General features: G+C 38.9%; 1 protein-coding gene and 1 pseudogene across 1 annotated transcript in view; one reads left to right on the top strand and one right to left on the bottom strand.

The window, feature by feature from the left end:
* Positions 1–15,703, top strand: part of LOC139457377 (scavenger receptor cysteine-rich domain-containing protein DMBT1-like) — a 120,326-nt gene that overhangs the window by 54,108 nt on the left and 50,515 nt on the right. The gene's annotated exons all lie outside the window — the stretch shown is intronic.
* LOC139457952 (uncharacterized) lies at positions 1,053–2,039 on the bottom strand (annotated as a pseudogene).

Below are 15,703 nucleotides of genomic sequence, written 5' to 3'. Positions count from 1 at the left end.
TTGGATATCCATATTCCTGTCACCTAATGATTGAGTCCCGTCAAATCAACCTGGTTGAATGCTTTGTCACCTGTGGTGATAGGCGTGGTATGTGTCGTGTCACTGTCTCCTAACTCTCCATACACATTGGCAATATCGACTTCTTCAATGACACCTATCGCTGCCTTAATCTCTGAACTAGCAGAGTTCATCAACCTAAACAATGCTATTTGATTGACAGATGAAGTGAAACATCTAGCACCTAACATGTGTAACGATTCTACAATCGACTCAAATGGATCAACGACGCCTAACTTTATATCTGGGTCATTGACGTACACCGGCAACAAAGTTTTGGTGTGTGGTGGTGGTACCACATCACATATACATGTAAGTTGGAATAATCCGGCAATGAACTTTGTCTCTGTAAGTCCATCCCTACAAAGTCAACCTATTATGGCTAATGTCAATGTTAGCCTTCTGGCTCCACAAGAAATCTAAGCCTAACAACACATCAATTGATAAGGCTAAAAGACCTGAAAGTCCTGTACAACACATAGCTGACCAACTGTAAGAGGAATATGCCTAACAAATCTAACAGTTTCCTATCTGTACCAACCAATGTGCTTGCACCTCATTTTATTATAGGAAATCTACTCTCACCTCCAATAGATGAGAATACATTTGAATTCATAAAGCTCAAAGTGTCACCTGAGTCACATAGGGCACTGTAAGTCTTTCAAGATATCTTAACCCTAATACAGCTGTGAGATAAGCCCACACTACATGTCAAAACAACAACCTCACTCAAACCACTTATCCTGTCTGTTATCTGGTTCTGTATTATTTCTCATTGTAAACGTGAGGCCTATGATGTTATCAACATTATAAAAATCAATATTTGCTATATTGGCAGCAGGCTCAAATCCTCATGTAGCACAGCCCCTGTTAACCCTTTCACACGTTTGGCTGAATTAGAACAGCAGAATCTGCTAAGGTGGCCTATCCTACAGCATTGAAAACATTGCATAGATCCACCAAAACGCTCAGACTTACTAAAATGTGTCCCTACCTCATTGTCCACAAATGTTCCATAATTGTGGTTGTGACACCCTATGCTCCTCCATGTTTATATTCCTTGGAGCAGGGCTCCAGTTTTGTCCATAGGGCACATCATTGTCACTTATGTCCCTGATATCAACATGTGTTGACGCACAACCACTTCTGTGATGTTGATGGAATGTGTGTGTCCCGTTCTTCACTGGGTGTTGGTCATCAGTACACTCAGTAGCAGTTTTAATGTACTGCTTTCTGTACATGGAGTCATCCTGATGCTCACATGAAACGTTTCCTCTTGCTCGAGTATTTTCTGCACTGGTTTATAAGGATACTTATCCACCGAGCTCCTCTATAACAGACACAAGTCTGTCATTCTCTGATGTGGCCAATCCAAATGCAGCATCTGCTATTCTTGCACTTTCCAGGACTTGATCCTTGGTCTCATGCAATCTTGTCAAAATGAACTGTTTAATGTGAGGTTGAGAAATCCTAATGACGGCATCCATGATAAAGTTGTCGTCCAGTCTTTCCAGACGTTTTGCCTCATATTGCAATTCTGGAAGAAAGTCCTCAAAATCCTCAGACTGTTTCTGTTTCCTATTAAAAAGCTTGTCTAGTCTTTCATATCTTTTTGCTGAATTTAGTTTGTACCTTGCAAGGAAAGCTGTCTTCACCTCATTCCAGGAATTGTCACTAAAGTCTTGAGCTTCATGCCACCTTAAAGCATTTTTGTCTAACCATAAACTAACTGCTGTCTTTGTCCACTCTTATGAGTAATTATGTAAAGACGTAAATTTCTCATATCTGCTTAACCATGAACTTGCAATTTCTGGATCACTTCCATTGAATTTCTCAAGAGAAAACTGACTTAGGGAAAAATCCCTTGCTGAAGCGTCAAAACTCTTGTCTAATTTGTCCTTATTTCCAAGTCCTCTTGCCAATAAACTGCCATTTGTCTCTGTCATATCAGAGGCAGAACAATTTTCATTGTCATGAAACATTTTGAGTCACTTTGGTTCTTCTCTGACCTGATGTGAATGTCCAACTTCAACATCAGACTTTCAAGACTCCTCATACTCATTGTTGGTGATGAGAGATAATAACAGTCTTATAATACTGCAGAATGTCCCTATGCACACAAGCGTGCAGCAAGGGTCCTCCCTCAGTGTAACTGTCACACACTAGAAAATCAATATCACTGTTGTGGTAGTAGCCACACTACCAAAGAAATCAATAACAAAGTCTCTCCACGGGAACTGACCACCCCACCCCAGTCAACCATAGTCCTGCTGGTGAATGTAGTCACAAATACAAGGGCAAAACACATCCCTCACAATCAATTCACGCTTCACAGAACATCACCTACCATGAATGGCAAACAGCATCGGCTCGTGTCAGGCTAACAACTATCAAGTGTCCATCAACTCAGCTGCAGATGCAACTAAAACTCCCCGTTCAAACTTGCGATGAGCATGGTACGGTGATCTTAGAGCATCTCCGCCATATGTAACCTTAGGTGTCGGGTACTGTACCCTTCTACCTTTGGTCACTTTCTCTAGTTAACCACTCTTTGGTCCTGGGAATGATGCAGCTCTCAAATCACAAGTGAATTTGGATTCTCCAGTCCATTTTTTGAAGACAGATACAACACATACCTAGGTAATGTGTTGAAGATCCTGATAGATTGTCTGATCAGAGAACCTCTCTGTTCAGCCGTGAGCTCCCGAATCCGCGCACCACTCCCGGACAGCTCACTAAATACTATTGATCATAATTTTTGCTCCTCCCACCGAAATAATATTTGATGTCATGTGAAATGACTCCTAACGCTCACCTCAATATGAACCACAATTTCCGTTCCAATCAGTTTTTCTATCAATCCCTTCTTAACCAAACCTTCAGCTAATTGCCTAACTCATTGGTCAACCGATATACTCATAATAACATACTCATAATTCAACCTCTTTATGACAAAAATCCAACACTCTGTCAAACTGGAAGGCGCCTAAAAGATACTGAATCATGTTTATCAGACATTCCAATCAAGCAGTAGTACTCTCATCTCAAGACTGACAACTTGCTCCATCCATTCATTTCCCCTCCGATACTTAAATTGCAAGACTAGATTCTACTAATTTCATTTTACTAATGAAAAAGTTATCTCTATCACTAAGAGAAGCAAAATCAGTAATCATTTACCCTGTGGGTGATGCCCTCACCCTGTACAGTACCTTCTCTCTTATCCATCTATATTTTAAGTAAATATTAAAGAAGAACCAATATACCCTGGTTATACTATACCTATAATTTTGCTGTTTCGCTCAATGGAATCTGTATTGGCGGACAGTCGAGACTGGTTGTTCTCTGATGTTGACGTTTTATAACGTTTTCAAAATATTTTCTTCTGTTATCTGCTGCAATACTGAATTTAAAGGATCGTGTCTGTAAGATGTTACCACATTTATAGACTTTTATAATGTGTTATGGTATAGAATAGAGTCTAGAAGAGTCAGAAGAGAAATGTCAACTGCTGTGTGATGTCCAATCGAAACCCATTTAGACATTAAATACTTGATTATCTGAACATTTCATCATAGGGGCGGTCGGGTTGCCTAGTGGTTAAAGCGTTTGCTCGTCACGCCAATGAACCGGGTTCGATTCCCGACATGGGTACAATGTGTGAAGCCCATTTCTGGTTTCCCCCGCCGTGATATTGCTGGAATGTTCCTAAAAGCGGGGTAAAACCATACTCACTCACTCACTGAATATTTCATCACTTTGCTTTGATAAATAGAGCAGTAAGCAAGAGTCGAGCAAGGATTATGGAAATGTACATATTTGAACGGACATGTTTAAGCTCTTGCTTGGTCTTGATGTTGTCGTATTCTAAGCACCTCAGAGCAAGACACACGAAGTACCAAAACTGTTTAAATGGTTTAGAGGGTTAGAGAGAGGGTCAGTGGAGTGTGCCCACCTCTAATATCAAGACAGAGATGATATTAGATGAGTAAAGATTAGCTGAGATAATGATAAGGATAGATCTTATGAAAATTATTTGAACTCACATTCTTGTGTAACTTAACAATATAGCGTAATTGTACTCAGCTGAGTTAATCTGGACTGGGTATTATTTATTTGCAAGTGAATCATGAAAGGCAGTTGCACGCTTGTAATTGTGATGTTACAATAGGCTCTTACTGATTGATTGATATAAGAATTGAGCCTTTCTACACAGCAAGTCTAAATCCTGCTCAGAAATAGTGGGAGAAGGGTCCTGGGGGAGAAAGGGATGGCTGGAGTGGCTGGAACGGCGTTTGAGTGGTCAATCTGTGTGAATTGGTGAAAATCGTACCTGAGAGGACACAAGGTGGGACAGGACCGTCAACGGACTTGGGTGTATCAGAATTACCTGTAAGAGGACCCGTGAAGATTCCTGGGTAGAATAGGTCTTCAGCAACCCATGCTTGCTGTAAATGGCGACAAACAGGATCAGGGGGTCAGGCTCGCTGACTTGGTTGATGCACGTCATCAATCCCAATTGTGTGGATTGATGCTCATGATATTAGTAACTGGCTTGTCTTGTCCAGACTCGATTATTTACAGACCGCCGTCATAAAGCTGGAATATTGCTGAGTGAGGCGTTAAACAACAAACAAACCAACCAACCAAACTGTAAGATACAGTACAAGTTGAACTACTCCTTCTGAAACAAGACTGGAAATAACGTACTCATAAACCTGATAAGGGAATTGTACTGTCCAACATAGTTCTGGGTGGGGGGATGGAAATGAAGGGTCGGAACGACAGTAGGAAGAACTATGAACAGGATCGTCTTAAACATTTTGTTCAAGAAAAAAGACTCCAACATGTCGTACTGCCGTTACCTACTACAGTTACCTAAAGCATTTTCCGTACGCACCTCATGGTCAGTGGGAGACATTCCTCCCTAACTCGCCTGGTCAGCCCAGGGTCATTTAAGTCACTGACTGCTTGGTCTATCGGCCCTTACTCACATTTACCAATACAACACATGAGTTATATTCACATATGTTTACAGTGGTAAAACAGACTGACTCTTAAATATCGATTCCCTTCTATGCCCAAAGTTTCTGTCATGACCTTTTTGTACAGTGCAACCACATCATTGAAACTATCAAAGGTTTAATGCCTTACAATTTTCTAATGTTTTTGAGATGCATTTAAACCCTAAAGCAGTATTGCATTTGTTTTGCTGTAGTATCGTAGGCTTCATTTCTTATAATCATTCACTTGAAATGCATCCGACAATTAACAGATCACAGTTCAGTCCTGAACTGGACTAAATCCAGAGATAAGCTGATATACCACAATGCATATTGACAAACTGACGATGGATTATATCACAATCATTTTATGACATTGAAAACTTCCTTATTGATTTTGTCCCTGTACACAGGTTTTTTAAAATGTGCCTAATTCATATCATGCATGAACGCGAAAATGTCCCTTGCTGTGTATTCGTTGTTTTTCACTCATTTGTTTCCAGGCATCTACATACAACGATAACGTTCACAATATCTATACACTTGAACGTAGAATGAAAAACACTTACATAGTCTATATCGGATTTATGCATAGGATTGGCCCGACAAAACGGATTGTGACTAAATGTTCTAGGAGATGCTACATGTAGGCATTGACGATTTGAGAGAAGCAAAATAATCAAATTGATACATGACTAAACATATAAAACCCTAGGTTATCTGGTGGAGTTTTGCATTATTTTAATTGTGATATTACGGTGTGAGTTAACAAGAAAAAAGTCTTAATTATTTTTAATACATTTATCATTATTGCTCATAATTAATGATAAAACTATATGTACAACAATCATGTAGACCACGTTCACTCGGCTATGACACATTCGTTAACTCCTGTTGGGGAACAAAAAGGCATTTTGTTTAGTTGTTTAGAACTCCCAGCATGCGTGCAGTGATGATTGTGAATGTGATTAATATAGAGTCTAAACATTCTTGAAATTTGAAAAATCTAGTAGTATCTCTCCTCAAGATCAACGATCTCAACCCTTTCTGCAGCCCCCTGACCACCATCCGCCCTCCCTGTCACTCGTAGTTTTCGTCAATTGTTACAGACCTTTGGGTGTGTGATTAAAATAGACCAAATCTTCCTTCTGTGGACAATGGAACCATAAAAAGCACTATGGCCAAGGCAGAATACATGGACCTTATAATGGTTCTTATAAATAAATTGCAAATATGATTGAAAGTATAAACCAAATTAATGTTCGAAACAAGAAAGATAAATGTTAAACTGCAATAAAATTTCTGAAAAATTAATTAATGTTGATGCAGTTTGTAAACTTGATGCTAGTTACATGCATCAAACTATTAAATATGAGTAGGTCTGCTGAAGTCATCTGTTGGTCAATAATCTCCACATGTCATCATGTGCCTGTGAATGGAATGTATAACCCAATCTCTCCTAAGATCCGAGAAAATTCCGACCTCTGAAGGATGTGGTAGTTAGTATAAGGTAATGTGCGTGTATATTTTAATGTAAAGTCATTTAATAATAGTCCATCCTAATCACTATAATTGCTGGGTTATGGGAAGCAACATCTCGAACTTCTTAAGATTTACTTTCATTTACTCTTGTAACCAAATTAAACACAACCGATTGCCCGATATAGGTAACTGTGCACAATGGTATGTGATCTCAATAAACTTGGTAACATGGTTTATTTTGACTTGTTGGCGCGTGTCTGAATTCCACTGACAGATTATGTATCCTAAAACCGACTTAAAACCGCACTATGTGCGACAGATCCCAGAGCAAGGTCTGCCAACACAGGATGAAATACGAAACCCACTGCTGGCCGTTTACATTTGTGCAGGCTCGATTATTTACAGACTGTAGTTATATAGCTGGAATTTGTCTGAGTGCGGTGTTAAACAACAAACAAACACGTTTGATTGTAACTATAACATTTAATACCATCATGATGGTACAGAATACATATATAATGTAAATAAGACATCAGGTATACTGACATTGGTGATGTTACTGATAATATTGAAATGTCGTAGAACGTCTAGCTAAGTTTGATGATGATATGGACAACTAAAAGCATTTAGCAGACGTGACAATGTCATTCTCCATGGTATACCCGAAGCAGAAGGTGAGAAATCGATGGCTTGCAAGGAAACGGTGATGTCACTTTTTAATGAACACGTAACGTTTAAAACGTGGCAATCATCTGACATTACCCTCGCCCATCGCCTTGGAAATGCGGAGAAACCACGACCTATAATTGCCAAGCTTCTGATATCAGACGACAAGGTTCGAGCTCTGAAAGCTAGACCCATGCTTAAGGAAAACGGGCTTGGAATTTCAAGCGACTTGACCACACGCCAACGTCAACAACTGAATGCTCTTAAAGACACCGGCCATTTTGGTAACTTTAAGAACGGTAAGCTTGTGACAAAACCTCTTGAAAGTTCGGATAGTACCTCCTGTACTCAACAGGAAACACCCCAACGTAGGCGAGGTCGTATAGAGTCTGATTATTTACCATTAGAATTGACATGTAAATTTCTAAACATGAACAACCAAAATGACAATCCAACATCTGGTTTTGGAATGAATCTCTTTGTGAAACATTTTTGAACAGCCTGTACAGGAAAGGATGGTGTCTTGTAATCAACTACTTTTGAGTAAACTGGATTTTAACACAGATGGGGCTGTAGATGATTTCGTCCATGTCATCTTTGATTCTGCCGATTGTACGAGGAAAAGAACTAGAATTTTGCACTATCAACGTACCAAGGCACCAATAAGAGACGAATATAAGATTGCTAGACGGTATGCTCGAAAAGCATTCAGAACATTTAGACGTAGAAGTACTGACTCTAATAGAAACATCTACTGCAAAAAGAAAAATCACGTCAAATCCTGCTGTAGGACAAATAAAACTGACTTGTGTAAATTTAGGCTAAAAACTGAGTGATACTATCCATTCTCCCTTTAAGTTTCGGAAACAAATACGTTCATTAAAAATGCATACAAATAGAAAAGATAGTATTTCAAAGGGTGAGTGGCTTATACATTTTATGATAGTATCTCAAAGGGTGAGTGGCTTATACATTTTATGAAAGTCTTTTCAAATAACACTGTATTCAACACTGACAGTGATGTGTTTGACGATATTATGGATGTTTCCTCTTCATGTTACAATGATGTTGACAAACGTATTTTAGAATCACCCATATCACAGGATACAATTCTAGACGCTATATTACATCTAAAAAGTGGAAAAGTTGCTGATCCTGACCAAATGGTGGTTGAAATGATAACATGTTCCAAATTTCAGATGATGCCTTTTCTTCAAAAATGTTTCAATAAGATGTTTGACAGTGGTATATTCCTCAGAAGCTGGTCTTGTTAGGTAATTATTCCAATACACAAGAAAGGAATTTTTAACAACCCAGACAATTATAGGGTAATATCCTTAATGAGTACACTTCGAGAGATTATTACATCAGTACCTTATTCCAGGATAACGAATTGGGCAAACATGCGAAATAAGATTCCAGAAACTCCAGCTGGTTTTAGTAAAAAGTACTAAACGTCAGATCATATATTCTCATTATATGAATTAATCCAAAAATGTCTATCACGTCCTAAATACAAAGTGTATGTAGCCTTTGCCGATTTAAAAAAAACACTTTTGACTCTGTTGATCGTTATAAACTACACTACATTTCATAAGCAACTTCCCCTATTTTCTCGAAATTTTCTCGCCACTATTGCGGCACTAACGCGGATTTATCGCGCCACCTTTGAGCCATTAACGCGAAACTTTTGCGCCACTTTCGAGACACTTTCGCGCCATTTTCGCGATAACATTTTACAAGATCGCGGCACTTTCGCGACACTTTCACGGCACTATCGCGCCACTTTCACGCCACTATCACGCCACTTTCACGCCACTATCGCGCCACTTTCACGCCACTTTCACGCCACTATCGCGACACTTTCGAGACAGAATAGTCACGCTATCTTGTGACAGTTGTGCTAAATGTACGGTACAATATATTGTATTACTTTTTTTCCTTGACTGATTTTGAGTTACGTTTTCCATGGCATGCTACTCTGCATTATGTAAGATCATAGTGTAAAGCTTCTTTTCCTTTCACCAATACCGATATCTATACTTTATTTAGACTGCAAATATAAGGTGATCTTGTGGTCATGACTCCAATCACAAATACTCGTACACACATTAGCTGAGGTGATTTTCACGGCAACAAATAAGATAGAACAGAATCAAACACTATCATGTGTCGGCCAAAATGACCGTCAGGAAACCTCAAAACCAACTAATGTTTTGTGCATGTCTAGTATCCCATAATGTTTCGTGATAAGTTTCATTCTGAATATAATGTGAAATAGTCTGGACAAAATCGTTTGGTTATTAAAGATTTCCTATGGTAAACGAAGTCCTTCACAAATATTACGTCGTTAGGTATTTGTATTACACAGTGACTTGTTCTTGATGTGTGGACGACTATTAAGAATACGCTTTTTATTGGAAACAAAATAAACAAAACCATTTCCATAATTTACTTCTTTTCCATTCCATTCCGACTATATCATAAGCATGTGTTAATGAATCATACTCATGAATCAGGTTAGAGCGTATCCACCACAAACACATGCAAATGCAAGTCAGGTATTTGCAAGTCAAAGACATACATGTACAGTTACCACATTGAAATAACACAACTTTATACGAAGCTTCTGAAATAAACTTAGGGAAAGCTGGTTTCGTGTTTTAGAGGAAGACACTAGAATATACATGTATGTATTTACATAGACTTATCAGGCTGATTATAACTAGATTTGATTGGGAAATTTTAATCAATTTTTTTTTCAAGTACATTTCTTAGAATTGATGAGAGAATGTAAATCTTCCATGAACTGCTATTTGAGCGTCTTCAGGATTTATAACATGGTGCCCCGATTTTGATTTCAGTGGGTGGCACGGGTGGCCCAGTCGTCTTAGACGTTGCGATTCGCTGTGCATAGTTGCGTCCCTAGGGCACGCCAGAAACCTATGATTGTGGGTTCGAAACCCGGTTCGCCCCAATTAAGTTTCTAGGTTTCTCAGCACCATACCCGTGCTCGTGGGGTTCACCGAAATGGTAAACGTCTGAGACCTGCATCACTTTGGGCTTTCCTCCCACATTAAGCTGACACGCCGTGATATAACTTGAATACTGTTAAATGGGCAATTACCTAAAGCAATTCCCCGAGAGTTGTTGCCTTTGTTATTGTTTTTCCCCGTGAGTACCCGGATGATATAGCAGAGATCTAGACTAGTTCGCGGCCTGTGCTGCGCCATTCTGCTGTCTCCCGTCCGCCTGTCACTACTGCCTCTATCGACTGCCAGAATGATCTCACATGGGTCAAGTCTGTTCAGCCACTTCCTACTGCTTCACTCCATAACCCAGCTGTGACACCCTCGACTGTGACTCCTCCGAAACACAAAACTGTTACAAATGTTGAGTCTCAGACTCCTAAACCAACACATGAACCCGAAACAGAACCAGAACCAGAAATTACCAAACTTACAGGGAAAAGAAATTATTGAAAAAAGAAGCAGCAAAAACAGCTGAAAAACACCAAAGGCCATCTCTCCTTTAGAGGTCCCAGTAGAGGTCCATAACTCCTTTGGTCCTCTGGACATGGAGGTAACTCCATCTCCACATGATACTGATAGGAGTACTACAAAGTCTTCCTCACGTTCGCGTGACATTTCTCCTGTGGAAGCCCCACCATGAATCAACAAAACATTGTACAATGGAATTGCAGAGGTCTTAGGAAGAATTTTAATGAAATACAACTTTTGATCCAAGATTTTAAACCGTCAACTTTTTGTCTCCAAGAAACATATCTGAAACACACAGATGTATTTGATATCCGTCAGTACAGTTCTTACCACTCGTTTTCCCCTCCTGGTGATAAAGCTACAGGAGGTTCTTCTATCCTGGTGAAGCAGGGCATAATCCATAGCCCTGTTCCACTCAACACTACTCTTCAAGCTGTTGCTGTCCGTGTTACTTTGAACATAGTGTTTACACTGTGTTCACTGTATCTTCCACCTTCCTCAACTATCCGTCAATCAAATCTTCAGACTTTGTACGATCAGCTCCCGAAGCCCTGTATCATCATGGGCGATTTATACCGTCATAATCCCCTATGGGGGAGTACTGACATAAATAATAAGGGAAAAGTCCTTGAAGATTTTATCTAAAACAATGATTTATGTATCTTCAATGATGATAATACTACATATCTTCATCCCGCCACTGGGACATACTCTGCCCTTGACCTTTCACTGACAGATTCAAATGTTTTAAATGAATTCGAATGGTCGGTCCATGATGACCTTTGTGGAAGTGACCATTTTCCAACAATCCTTACAACTATAAATCCGTCTGACGAACCACCTTCATCAAGGTGGAACTTTACAAAGGCTGATTGGTCTTTATTCCAAACACTATGTTCTGAAAAACTAAAACCCGAAAGTTTCAGGAATGGTCCTAATCCAATACAACTTTTTTTCAGATATATTGAATGCTATTGGAGACGAAAGCATTCCTAAGTCCTCTGCAAACCCTAATATACGTAAACCATGGTTCGATAATAATTGTAAACAAGCTAGAAAAAATAGGAAGAAAGCTGAAAAATATTTCCGACGACATCCAACTGTCCACAATCTGAATAATGTTAAAATCACGGGCGCTAAAGCGAGACGTACCTTTAAACAGAATAAACGTGAATCCTGGAGGAACTATGTTTCAAACATTAATTCCCGCACATCTCTGTCAAAGGTGTGGAACATGATTCAAAAGATTAAGGGCAAAGGATCTAAATCTGGAATTCACCATTTTAAAGATGGTAATACACTTTTAACTACTAATCCGAAATTGCTAACAAACTTGGTGACACTTTGGCAAATCATTCCTCATCATCAAACTATAATCCTCAATTTCAGAGGTTTCAAAAACAGCAAGAAACGAAAAAAGTAAATTTTAACTCTGATAATGGTGAGGACTATAATGAAACATTTTCACTCCATGAATTATATACTGCCCTAGGGCAATCTCATGACACTGAAGCAGGAGCCGACAACATTCACTATCAGCTCCTGAAACACTTGTCTGATTCATGTTTGGAAACGTTACTTAGTATATTTGATGAAATATGGACAACCGGAAGTTTCCCTTCTTCGTGGCACAATGCTATTATTATTCCTATTCCAAAGCCAGGACGGGATCATACAGATCCATCCAACTACCGTCCAATATCATTAACTAGCTGTGTTTGTAAAACCATGGACCGCATGGTCAACAATCGATTAGTCTGGTACCTGGAGACAAAAAACCTCCTGAGTGACATCCAGTGTGGTTTCCGAAGAAACAGAAGTACCATTGACCATTTGGTGCATTTAGAATCGTTTATTAATAATTCCATTGTCAACAAACAACTTACTGTATCAATCTTTTTCGATCTAGAGAAAGCATTTGATACAACGTGGAAACATGGTATTTTAAAAGATTTGCATGAATTAGGATTGAGGGTCAGATTACCTCAGTTAATATCTCAATTTTTAAACAACAGACAATTTCAAGTACGAGTGGGCTCTACCCTGTCTGATCATTTTGATCAAGATCAGGGCGTCCCTCAAGGCAGAATACTATCAGTCACCTTTTTCAGCATCAAAATTGATAGTCTCACTAAAATATGAAACAATAGCATTGATGGTTCACTTTTTGTGGACGATTTCAACATTTCTTGTCGTGGTAAGAATATGAATACAATAGAAAGACAGTTACAGCTCTGTCTTAACAAAATTAAAAAAATGGGAAACGAAAACAGCTTCAAATTTTCTAAATCCAAAACAAACTGTATTCACTTTTGTTGTAAATACAAACATCACAAGGATCCAGATTTATTTTTAGATGGTACTCCTATCAAGGTAGTAGAGGAGGCCAAATTCCTGGGCCTCATATTTGATTGTCATCTCACATTCTTACCACACATTAAATATCTTAAGGCAAAGTGCCTGAAGGCTCTCAACTTGTTAAAAGTCATTTCAAATTCCTAGTGGGGTGGGGATCAGACCACCCTCCTTCACTTGTACAGATCGTTAATACGCTCCAAACTGGACTATGGTTCCATTGTCTATGGTGGAGCCTGCAAAAGCAATTTAGAAAAATTGGACACTATACAGCATCAAGGCCTAAGACTCTGTCTTGGAGCTTTTAGGACCTCTCCCATGGACAGTTTGTATGTGGAGGCAGATGAACCTTCACTCGATATGCGCCGCATTAAACTTTCACTGCAATATATCACTAAATTGCACTCATATAAATCTAATCCAGCATACAATTGTGTTTTCCACCCTCAATATGAAAACCTGTTTCAAAATCTATCAAAACTGGTTCCACCACTTGGAATCAGAATTCAACCACACATCACTGCAGCTAAAATAGATTTAAATAGTATATCACCTCACCGTCTTCTGTCTTCTCCTCTCTGGCAGATGGTGAAGCCAGAAGTAGACCTCACTCTAACAAATCTAAAAAAGTCGGAAACCAATCCTTTGGTATATCAACAATTGTATAACCAATTACGCTCCAAATATGATTCTCACAGGTCCTTTTTTACAGACGGGTCCAAGGATGGTGGCAACAGCTTTGACCTATATTAAACAACAAAACCAATTAAAAATTTCATCATCTTCTCTGATTCGTTATCTTGCCTTCAGGCACTTAAAAAGTGTCTCACCATATCACCCTTGACAATTTTAGAACTCTATAATGATCTTTCCACTGGCCAATGTGACATCGTCTTTTGCTGGTTACCAGGTCATGTTGGCATAACAGGCAACTCAAAAGCCGATGCGGCAGCTAAAGCAGCTCTTGACAAACCGTTATCTCCACTTCGTATCCCGTACAGTGATTTCAAACCTACCATCAAATCTTATACTCGAGATCTCATGCAAAAGAGGTGGGACACCCAAGTAGGAAGCAATAAACTACACGAACTGAAACCAACAATCGGTCATACCTACTTGGGTTGTCAGTCAAGACATGACGAGGTTGTATTACGACGATGTCGTATTGGCCACAGTCGGTTTACACATGAATATCTGCCTAAAACAGATGAGGACGAACCTCCTAAGTGTATCCCTTGTGATGAAAGGTTCACCGTCAAGCATACATTGCTTGACTGTGTGGACTTTGCAATCGCAAGGGATTCACATTATCAAAGCATAAATCTGAAAGATCTCTTTTCCCGTGTCAGCGGGCATCTCATCATAAAATTACTTAAAGAAATTGGTCTGTATAATAAATTTTAAATATGTATGTGAGTAATTAAATGCTTGTTTTTAAATTTGGTGTGATGCTATTGGCAACTGACATTATTAAAGGCTCTGTCCAGGAGGTTAACGTAGCGTAAAAATATTGTCCCCCTGTGTGACACGTAATCCTATAGTAATTGATGTAACTATCATCAACCAGTGTTTTATGCCAACTCATTGATGGATGAGTATTTTTTAATATTGGCTAGTACTGTGCACAACCACCAGTGGCTAGTACTGTGCACAACCACCAGTTGCTAGAGTGATGACGTAAATCCTGCTGGGGTATCATGCAGGAAGCAGAAGCACTGTAAGTCCCCATAATCCCCTGCGAGGTGGCCTAGCTTTGGTTACTCGTTGCCTATAGCCCGTGTTTTAAACTGTCTTAATGATATTGTTATGCTCAAATATGTTTCATCAATTGTTTTTAAATATAGTATGCTCGAATATGTTTCATAAATTGTTTTTAAATATGATATTGCATAAATAACCAAATTGTATATATATTAACTTGGTCTCGTCGCTATATGGCTGAAATAAGGCCGATGCGACGTTAAAGTTTAACTCACTCACTCACTCACTCCAAACACACTCGCGGGATAACCCCTTTAACTGAACTGTTTGATAGACTTGGATAATAGCTACCTGCAACCCTTTTGCACCAGCATATATCGCATTCTTTAATCTTTCATTCAACCATTTTCATAATACTTATGCTTAACATCGAGTATAATACAAATGTCATCCTGGATGGATGAGCTGATATAACATACACTTACGAAATGAACAGATTAAATATAAACGAATCTATTTTGTATGTGGCTGCCATCACATTCCACCTACTCTGTTGTGCATAAGTGGTTTGTGGCAGAACGTTCTGAATGCTTTTTGAAGGTTGTACCTGTTTAGTGGCTTTTTCTGAAGAACAAACACAGGTTTGAAAGAACACAATCTCATTAAAATCAGATTTAAGTCAGAATTACATTTCGTGAAATTTGACCAATAAATGAAATGATTTACAGGAAGTCAGCATGAACAAATGAGAAAGTAGATTTCTCGAGCTTTACCATTCCAGTTTCAAACTGGCGACTTTTATTCCAGACTACGTTTTTAAAAATATACTGAAAAAAATTCAAATCGATATTTAAAAACTGATCAATAGAAAATGGCCAAATTTGTATGACATTACTTCCCATCGGCTGTGGAAAGCAATAGATAAGCACTGAAGCAAGA

The sequence above is a fragment of the Haliotis cracherodii genome, unplaced genomic scaffold, assembly GCF_022045235.1.
Source record: "Haliotis cracherodii isolate W230 unplaced genomic scaffold, xgHalCrac1.p SCAF_12, whole genome shotgun sequence".
NCBI lineage: Eukaryota > Metazoa > Mollusca > Gastropoda > Lepetellida > Haliotidae > Haliotis > Haliotis cracherodii.
Note: the sequence above shows the minus strand (reverse complement) of the source record. Positions and strands in the feature narration are given on the sequence as shown.